Source organism: Rhinolophus ferrumequinum, chromosome 19, assembly GCF_004115265.2.
Source record: "Rhinolophus ferrumequinum isolate MPI-CBG mRhiFer1 chromosome 19, mRhiFer1_v1.p, whole genome shotgun sequence".
Taxonomy (NCBI): Eukaryota; Metazoa; Chordata; class Mammalia; order Chiroptera; family Rhinolophidae; genus Rhinolophus; species Rhinolophus ferrumequinum.
Genome location: NC_046302.1, coordinates 46,731,876 through 46,741,559, shown reverse-complemented (window position 1 = coordinate 46,741,559; position 9,684 = coordinate 46,731,876). Strand labels below are relative to the sequence as shown.

General features: G+C 46.7%; 1 protein-coding gene across 2 annotated transcripts in view; it reads left to right on the top strand.

The window, feature by feature from the left end:
* The first annotated feature begins 1,821 nt into the window (after positions 1–1,821).
* ATP8B1 (ATPase phospholipid transporting 8B1) overlaps positions 1,822–9,684 on the top strand; it is a 113,758-nt gene continuing 105,895 nt past the window's right edge. The window contains exon 1 of one of the 2 annotated variants that reach the window (XM_033087507.1): positions 1,822–1,932. The gene's annotated coding sequence lies outside the window, so the exon portion shown is untranslated. Of the gene's footprint in view, positions 1,933–2,350; positions 2,449–9,684 lie in introns of those variants that run through there. The other variant, XM_033087508.1, reaches the window with a different exon arrangement.

Sequence of the window (9,684 nt, the reverse complement as noted above, 5' to 3'; positions counted from 1 at the left end):
AAGAGCAAGCCCAAAGTCCTTAGCTGGCATTCCAGGACTTCCGGGCCCCAACTCCCTCACTAACCTTATGTAGTACCATTGCAGTGCCAGCCAACTGGTCTACCCCATTGTCGCTAAACAGACTGTGTTTTCAGGCCTTTGTACTTTGCTCTGTTGTTGGGTTCAGAAAAGAAGCACTGAAAGGAACCGCTTGAGATCATCTGGTGCAGTCTCATTTTACGGATGAGGAAACTGAGGCCCTGAGAGATTAAATGACTGACCATCACTACCTAGTCAAAGATCAAGTGTGACTAATGAAAAAGAAACCCAGGGCAGTCTAGGGTTTAACTGTATCAGTTGATTCGTTCATATACCTTCATTCCTGAAGGTCAAATCAGTGGACCACTTTTTTATTTTTTAAAGACTAAATAATTTTTTAAAAAATTTTTATTGGGGAATATTGGGGAACAGTGTGTCTCTCCAGGGCCCATCAGCTCCAAGTCGTTGTCCTTCAATCTAATTGTAGAGGGAGCAGCTCACTGGCCCATGTGGGAAAGGAACTGCCAACCCTGAGGTTCATAGCTCCCACTCTAACAAATTTAGCCATCCGGCTGCCCCAGTAAACCACTTTTTGAATATCTTCTTCATACTATTCTGATTCCTAAACGTGTGAGTCTTTGAATCTCGCCTCAAGCATGGCCTCCTCGCTGAAGTCTCCCGTAAGCCCCCGTTTGCAACTCTGAGCTCTCAATGCAATGACCTGAGCCTCTCTGATCTGCAGGTAGGTGAAGTCCTATCTCCCCTGCTACATTTTAAGCAGACTGTGATTCATCTTCGACTTTCCTTCATTCGTATCCCAGCGGCTTGTCCATAGCTAGTGAGCAGTAAAATTCTTCTGGTGTAAGGAGTGTACTGTACTATATATCCTGCCAGGGAGAATCGTTTCACATGCCCAGACACCAGCTATCTATCAGCCTTGCATGGGAGTCCAAATTTTCCAACCACATCGTGCCATTCACATGCCATACCCTGACTCCTATTGACCTGTAAAGGTGAGGGAGTTTGGTCTCAGCAGAAAGCCTGCTGCTGCAATTACAGGATAAGTTTCTCGAAGTCTTTTGGCAGTGTCTCTTTCCCCACCCTCCGCGCGTCGAACCGCGACACGCATTTGATGACCTATCCGGGAACGTGACTTGGCATCGAGAGGGTACAGCTCCCCTTACCGAGGGAGCTCAGGTCCCGGGCGAGCCGTGGCCCGCCAGCTTTCCGGGCTGGCGCGGTCACCGACCCCGGGTGGTGGCCAGGACGGCCGAGGGCTGCGGGAAAGTGACGCGAGTCTGGTGGGGCGGGGTGGCGAGCGCGGCCCCCTGGGAGGCGGGAGCACCCGGGGAGCTGAAAGCGGCCACAGCTGCCAGGTCGCGGAACGGACGCGGCGGAGGCCACGGCCGGGGGCCCAGCAGCCGCCGGGGCGCACGGAGGGCACGAGGCTGGATCCGGGCCGCGTTATCCGCCCAGTGGACTCGCGGTCCAGCCCCTCTCCGCCCCCAGGAGGGACAAAAGGAGAGCGGACGGCTGGGCCCGCCCCTAGCCCCTGCTGTGCGCCGCGGCTGCCGAAGGGAAACTGGAGGCACGATCCCGGAGCGGAGAAACCAGTTTGGCCGGTCCCGAGGAGCGGAGGGAAAAGGGCGGACGCAGAGGAAGGGCGCGCGGACGCGGGGCGGGGAAAGGCGAGGAGCCATTGGCGAGTTGCGAGAGCCCGAGGAGCCGCCGCCAACTGGACTAGCTTCCCGGAGCCCCGGGCCAGCCCCCGTGAGCCATGAAGCGCTAGCGCCGCGGCCAGAGCTGGGGCCGGGCGGGCTGGCGGGCGGGCGGCGGCGGCGGCCAGGTGCGCAGCGAGCGCGCGGAGAGGCGCGCACCCGGCGGATGCCCCAGCCGGGGCCCAGAGAGCGCCAGGTAAGCAGGGGCGCGGCGCCAGTGTCCCCCGACCTTCCCCTCCTCATCGGCCGGGAGGGTCCTCTGACTGCCCCTGTGTCAGCGAACTCTGGGGATCCGGGATGCGGTGGCAGCAGCTGTCCGCGCCCTCGGGCTCCTGAGTCCGCACGGGTGGGATTTGGGTGGGGGTGCCTGGAGCCTTCGCGGCCTCGGGGATGGGGAAGCACAGCTGACCCGGCAAGCAGCACTGTGGAGCGGTCCATGGGGTTTTACCACCTGCTGGGAGGAGACGGAACTCGAGGGAGGTGTTTGGGTTCTTCGCTCGTTTGCTTACACACATGACCAGGGTTCAGCTTCGAGGGTCAAGCCTGGCGGGGCTTGCGGGTTCTCGGGAAGGGCCGTTGGCTTCCCATAAAGTGTTCTGCTGCCCCTCTGGAAGTCGCCAGTGGCCGGGCTCTGCCGGAACCCCCTTTGGGAGCCGATGCCAACGCGTCCGAAAAAGACCTTAGGGCCAAATGTACCTGACCGCACCTGCGGGTAAGGATGGAGCGTGAGATCGCCTCCACCGGGACCAGGCACCATTGGACATCTTCTGTGCGCTTTTACGCAGGTTGGGAGGTGGTGGGGAAAAGGGTTACTTTGGTGATTGTAGGGTCGTGTCTGCCAGCTCCCATCGTACTGACTGCTACAGCCCATCTCCGTCCCTTCCCAGTTTGATGGCCAGGGTTGTCTCCTCGGTTTATGCGTGCTGAATCGCGACTTGTAGGGCGTGGGTGGTGTTGCAGAGAATGGCAAGTGTTCTAACCTCTCACGTCCCCATCCCTCCCCAAGTGAAAGAAAAGCTAGAACTGTCCGCGCAACTTCTCCCAGGAGGTGTGAGCGCCTGGTCCCCACGGGGGGAGCCTCGGAACGTAGAATCGTGACAGCTGTAGAGGTAGGACGAGGATGCAGAACGGGAGAGCGGGGTGGACATGCGCAAGTAGGGGGGACCCGGGCCACATTTCCGTCCAGTGACGCCCCCTCAACCTCAGCCGACCCTTTCGGCCTGCCGGGGCAGCCTCTGGCGGGCGCCAAGTCCTGCTTGGGTAGCTCCGGACGCCGCGGAGTTCCCCTCCCGGAAACCCGTCCGCCCTGTTGGCTTGAGAAGAGAGTCCGTCCCATCTTCCACGTTGCATTGCCTTCAAATGTCTTTCTCCACTCCTTGAGAATTAAAGGAGACAACGTAGGCGAAGTGCTTGAACTTCACCCGCCAAACAGTAGGTTAGGGACCAAGGTTAACTGCTTCTAGGAACAGAAACTGAAAAATGATGTGTGATAAAAAGTCTGCAGTGATAGTAAATACAAGTGCATATAAAAAGAGGAAACAACACAAAACGTGAAATAGAAGTTCTGATTTTCATCGTCTCAGGAGTACTTTTGTGTTAGACCTAAAACGCCATTGATTAATTCTGGCCTATTTTTGCAAGCCTAAAAACAAACAAAAAACAAAAGAAAAATTATTATAAATGCATGTACTGTGCAAAAGATGATTAATAGTTATTAGCTGATTACTGTCTGGGGAGAAGTCAGTCTGCCTGCAATTACCCCTCTGAATTCTCTTAATGGTTTTCATTATGTAGTGAAGGCCTCCTAATTTTATAATTGGTAAGAAACCTTAACAGCTTTTTTCACTTGCCATTTTCTAGTGGCCGGTGCTCTGGTAACTTTTAGTGATTTTTCATGTCTGCTATTGAGGGCCAAACAAGACCCATATGGATAATGCTAGTGAACACAAATAACCATCTGTGTGAGAGCAGCTCTGGCTACTTTCAAGCTTTCCTTCTGGTTTTTGTTTTAAGGAAAATGCATGCAAGTGTGCACTTACTACTTGTTAGTGATAGAACTGGGCGGTGTTTTGTTTTTAGTTTTTATAACTGACGCTTTAAAAATAATGGATTGGTAAAGCAAATGGCTTAACGAAAAGAAGCTGCAGGTGTAAGTCAAGTTCAGGACTAGTTCCATGTTTCATCTGGATTTCAGCCTCTGTGATCTTAGCACTAATGACACTGAGCAGATCTGACTGTAAAATGTTTCTTTCCCTGTCTGTCTGTATTCCCTTCTTCCTTCCTTCTTTCCTTTCTTCCTTCTTTCCTTCCTTCCTTTCTTCCTTCTTTCCTTCTGTCTTCCTTTGAAAGCAAGGAGCAGTGGAAAACATGGATTTAGATTCCCACAGATTTCATTTCCTTTACTTAAATTGTATTTAATTTTTACAATTTATTTTTATTATATTTATTTACTCTTTAAATTGTATAACCTCAGATGAATTCCTAAAATTTCTGAACCTCAGTTTACTCATTTGCTGGGGAAAAAAAGATAATTATTAGCCTGCTTGGGTTGAGAGAATTAAATGAGAGAACAGGTGCCTGATCCATATGTTTTCTTGTTTTCTTTCTTAAACTGACATTTTTAAAATTAGTATGATGTCTAGGTAGTTGGTATATTTTAAATAGTGTATTGCCTTACTAATCTCAATTCCATTTTGTTTTTCATAAACAGCACTCATGGAATCCTGGTGACCGTTATAACCCATTCCAGAGAGATTTTAATCTATTAGTCACCTTTTCTCTTTAGTTTCAATCATTGTAAAAGAAGCCTATGCTCTTTTTTTCCCAAAGGATTAAAGACTTTTTTTTTTTTTTTATTGGGGAACAGTGTGTTTCTCCAGGGCCCATCAGCTCCAAGTCGTTGTCCTTCAATCTAGTTGTGGAGGGCGCAGCTCACTGGCCCATGTGGAAATCAAACTAGCAGCCCTGTTGTTCAGAACTTGCACTTTAACCAACTGAGCCGCCCAGCCGCCCAAGCCTATGCTCTTATGAATGCAGATGAATTTGCTTTTTAGGTAGTAGAACGAGTTTTATGGGGCCCATTCATGACCCATATCTCTACAGAGAGGTGATGTTTAGGTTTCTTAGGACTTAATTTTAGAATTTGCTTCTATATTTGCGTCTAGATTAATTTCTTAGGAAGTTTTTCTTTGCGATGTCTTTAGGTATCTTGTGATTTTTCAGGTCTGGTTGTTGGCATCATTCAGTTAAATTAATTGTATTCATGTCTGTAGGTGTTTTGTTACCTTATTAAGATAAGAAAAATTAATTTGCTGCAAAAAGAATTTTAATAACACACAAAAAGATAGCTTATTCTTCTTTCTTCTGTTAACCAAGTTACTCCTGAATAGCCACCCTGTGCCCAGGTAAAAATAATGCCTAGTCTAAGATCTTTTGAAGTCCTATGTCACTCAAGACCTGGCATTATGGAGGAAGAGTTGAGATTGCATACACACACACACACACACACACACACACATACAAGCACAACAGTCTTGTTTCTCACTGTTTTCTCAGAAAACAAATTTTTATTATCTGGTCATTTTGGAACATATAAATACTGTTTCTAACATTTCTAAATGCATTGCATTTTAAAATAAATTGTTGCCGAAACCATGCCCAATGGGAACTAGTATGTTTGATAACTGGTCCCTGCGCATACTGACCCCAGAGGTGGCAGTAAGAAGAGGTTAGTCGTACTCTTTGGATTCCTTTGACCTACCTTGGAATCCAGGCCTCACCACTTCCTAGCTGTAAAACCTAGAGCAAGTTACTTACTCCCTATAGCTTCAATTTCCATACTGTAAAATGAAATAACAACAGCAGTACCTCATAGGGTTGTTTGTTGAGTTTCCAATGAAAGAATTTAGCTAAAAGGGCTTAGCGCAGAGTTCCACAAACAGTAGTCATTACTGTTGTGTTGTTGATATTGCTCAGTAAATATTTATCGCTCCTCCCGCAATTCATTGCCTTTGTCCTAGACTGTGTAGGAAGCAGGGATCTCTTATATGTTAGCATTTATTTAGCAAACATAGGTGCCTATTTGCATCAGGCACTGGCAAGAAAGTCCCCTAGATAAGGGTGAGGTTCTGAACCTCCAGATCCAAGGCTTGAATTCTGGAGCACGGGCGTCTGGGGTGGCACAAAGAACTGGGGTGCTAGTGACCTAGGGACATGCCCACTCAGTCACAGCCATGTGGGTCCCTGGCTGCTGTCACCTGGGTGCTCTTCCTTCTGCACAGTGGAAGCCCTTGAGACACACTGAGTGCTGCTATGTCTCCTTTAACCCCCACTTCCTGTCTATCTTCCCTCGCCCTCAGCCTCCATACTCCCAATTTATTTTTTCGGTTTTGTTTTGTATTTCTAAATTTTTCCTGTTCAAAATTCAGGTGTTTCTGAACCTTGAGCCTTCTTTAAAGGATCTGTGCTCTCCATATGGTTTCTTAGCAGTGGCACCTGGTAAGTGTCGCTGACAGACCCTTGGTACAATCCCATTTATTCATTCAGTCATTGATTTTTAAAATGGCTTGAGCATCTTCTCCCCAGGCGCTATGCTGGGGCTTACCTCCCTGCTTCATGGAGGCTTGTGAGGTTTTCAGAGGGCCTGAGCTGTGGGGTTTTTGTTTTGGTTTTTTTTTCTTCTTTGGTAAGAAAGTAGATCAAGTGTTCTCTCTCTCCCTGCTCTGGACATTGTCCCTCTCTGCGAGGAGAGTTTGTTGCATTAGACCCTGGAGGATGGCCCAGGCCACTTCCAGCCCTGAAGCTGTGTGTTTCACTATCAGTCTCCAAGTCGAGTGACTTTGCATTTAATAAGGGAGCGCTGAGCTGGACGCTGTGGAGGTCATGGTGGGAAGCCCACTGACTCCTGGGGAGATGGAAGTCACCCTTGTTCTGGAGCAGTCCTTCCGTGGTGACAGCCACCTCCCCACAGCGTGACTGAGAAACCTGGCACGTCTGTATGGAGTCCATGTGTAGCCTGACCTTTGGCTGGGAGCTTTGGTCTTTATTTACAGGGCTGTCGTTTATGGCTTTGTCTCTTTACTGAGTGGCTTTTGTTCCACCAGGGTTGAGGTTTGTTTGATTTTGTGCAGGCAGTTTGAAATCAGTTTTCTAACCTTTACTCAAATTGAGTTGAGCTGGAATATCCTCATTGGTACGCCTCAGGCACCAAGCACTATCCACTATCCTTACACACAGCCTCTAGCCGTCCATCCTTGTTGTTTGGGAAAGCGTCCATGGGTTGGATGTGTTACTGATTTTATAAAGTGTGAGAAGACTTGTATCCAAATCCTTACTCTGTCTTCTTGGGACACAGTGAACTACTGAGACCATTCTCTGAAACCTGTATGTGATCTGTGGACCCAGAAAAAAACATTTCATATTCTTTATAAGAAAATAGATAATCATTTGACTTGAGTGATTTAAATATTCACTCATGTGGGGAGATGGATGTGTCAGGTTTTGTACATTTCATGCTGGAAAATATTGGCCCAACCGCCATATTGGAAATAAATGTGAGAGCCTCTAAACCAGGCACTAAGAATTTTTGTGGGCCTCTAAGTCTCCAGAATTTTTGATAAAACAGTGAAACTAAGTGTGGGGTTTATCAGTCTACAGAGATTGTGAGAATTAAGTGAAAATATACTCTTGGTTTTAGCACCAGAACAACTTTGGGAGGAGAAAGGTTTTCCATGATCTCTCCTTAGTGCAGAAGTTTATTTCGTGGGGGTTTCTTAATTGTGATAAAATATTTAGGAAATTTACCATTTTAGCCATTTTAAAATGTGACTTCAGTGACATTAAGCACATTCACAATGTCGTACAACTATCACCACTGTCCATCTCCAGAACTTTTTGATCATTCCAGATGGAAACTCTGTACCCATTCAACACTAACTTCCTATTTCTCCTTCCCCTCAGCCCCTGAGAACCTCTGTTCTATTTGTCTCTATGAATTTGGCTATTCTAAGGTACCTTACATAAGTGGAATCATGCAGTATTTGTCCTTTTGTGATTGGCTTATTTTATTCAGCATAATGTCCTCGAGATTAATCCATGTCATAGCCTGTGTCAGAATTTCCTTCCACTTCCTTTGCAAGGCTGAATAATAGTCCATGGGTAGGTATAAACTACATTTTCTTTACCCATTTATCTGTCGATGCATACTTGGGTTGTGTCCACCTTTGGCTATTGTGAATTGTGCTACTATGAACATGGGCAAAGGAGCACCTGTTCACTGTGGGTTTTGAGATCTTATTCAGTTTTGTGAGATTTCTGTTTCATAGAAAGTGGTTAAGAGGGGCAGAGACATGTAGTACTTAATACCACACTTTACTCCAAAATAATTTGGAGATAAGAACTCGGGGAACTGCCGGGAGGATGGTTGTGGTGAAGACACGTGAAGAGCAGCCACACACTTCTCCTTTTCACCTGCAGCTGCTCTTACAAAGCTGGTAGTCCTTTGGCATTCCATCACCCAACTGGCTGTGGTGTGGCTGACACTGCTCTGTGCCAGGGCCGGCGTAAAACCTCAGGAGACCTGGCTCCACGACCTGGAGACCTCGGCAGACCAAAGCTGCCTTCTGGAAAGGACTTCTGTCGTGGAGAAAAAAAATCCTTAACTTTCCTCCAGAATTGACTTAAATGAAAATAACTACTTTTTTTGTTTTTGATGGAGGGAGGGTTAGAATGTGAGAAAAACTGATTTTTAAATGTTTAAAAAATTGAATACTTAAAAGTCAGATTGTTTTTTACCTTAGGGTAGAAACCAAGGTTTTCAACATGAGCTTTAAGGCAAGTTACAGACTATAAAGTGGCAGAACAGTCCAATGTTGCATCTGTGTCATAATAATGGGTTTGTATGGGGAGCAGGATAAAAACCAGAAGACTTTCTATATTGATGTCAGTCTATGTTACAGACATCTTAATCTATATTTTCTAGACAACAATACAGTCCCATATGAGTGGATGTTCATACTGTGCCCTGAAAATTAGCCCAAATAAGGATTTGCATGTTTACTTTTAGCAGGGTTTTTGTTTTGTTTTGTTTTGTTTTTAAGTAAGAAAAAAAAACGTCTTCAAACCAGCCCCAAATGTCACCGTCCTTGGGTATCATTCCACCTTCCTATGCAATGCTAGTCACAGCCAGAAAAAGGGTGCTGTAACATGGCTAATCTCTCAGAGGTTTGATACTTCCTCTAGCTCAACTTGATTAAGATCATTGAGAATTTTTTTTTTTTAATCAGTCTTAGGCTTTCCCTCTTACATAGAGAAACATAGTGAAAATTCTTAGAGTCAGTTTGAGAACCTCAGACTGTGTGAGTGGTGACATAAGTCACATCCAACGTGTCTTTGCGATTACTTGGACGAACACTTTTTAAAACTGAAGAAAGTTTGCTCAGGCCCTGAACTCTTAGTTAACTATTGGTCTCATTTCCTGAGTTCTAGCTTGAATGGCCGAAGAAGTTAACTCCTCGGGAACTTCCTGTCTCCTCAGTCATTCCGCAGAGTGTACCCGCCTCTTTAGCTTTACAATGTCTGCAACAAACAGAGGCCTCACTTAGCCAGCCCCACGGTCAACAGATGCTTATGAAGCATATCCTGTGTGCCAGGCACTTGGCACCTGTCAGTGAATCAAGGAGGTAAGAGCCTGCCCTCAAGGAGCTCACATTCTAGGAGGGAAGAGACGGTAAAGAATGAAGATAATAAATAGATTCTATGGTATGTTTGAAGATAAGTGCTACATGGGATAAAAAGAGAAATCTGAGCAGGGTAAAGGGATTGGGGACCCAGGCATCAGGATGCAGTTGTAGAGTGGAGGAGATGACACTGAAGAAAAGACTGATGAGGGAAGAGTGTCCAGGCAGAGGACAGACGTCTTGGTGCAGAGGCCCTAACATGGGCATGCCTG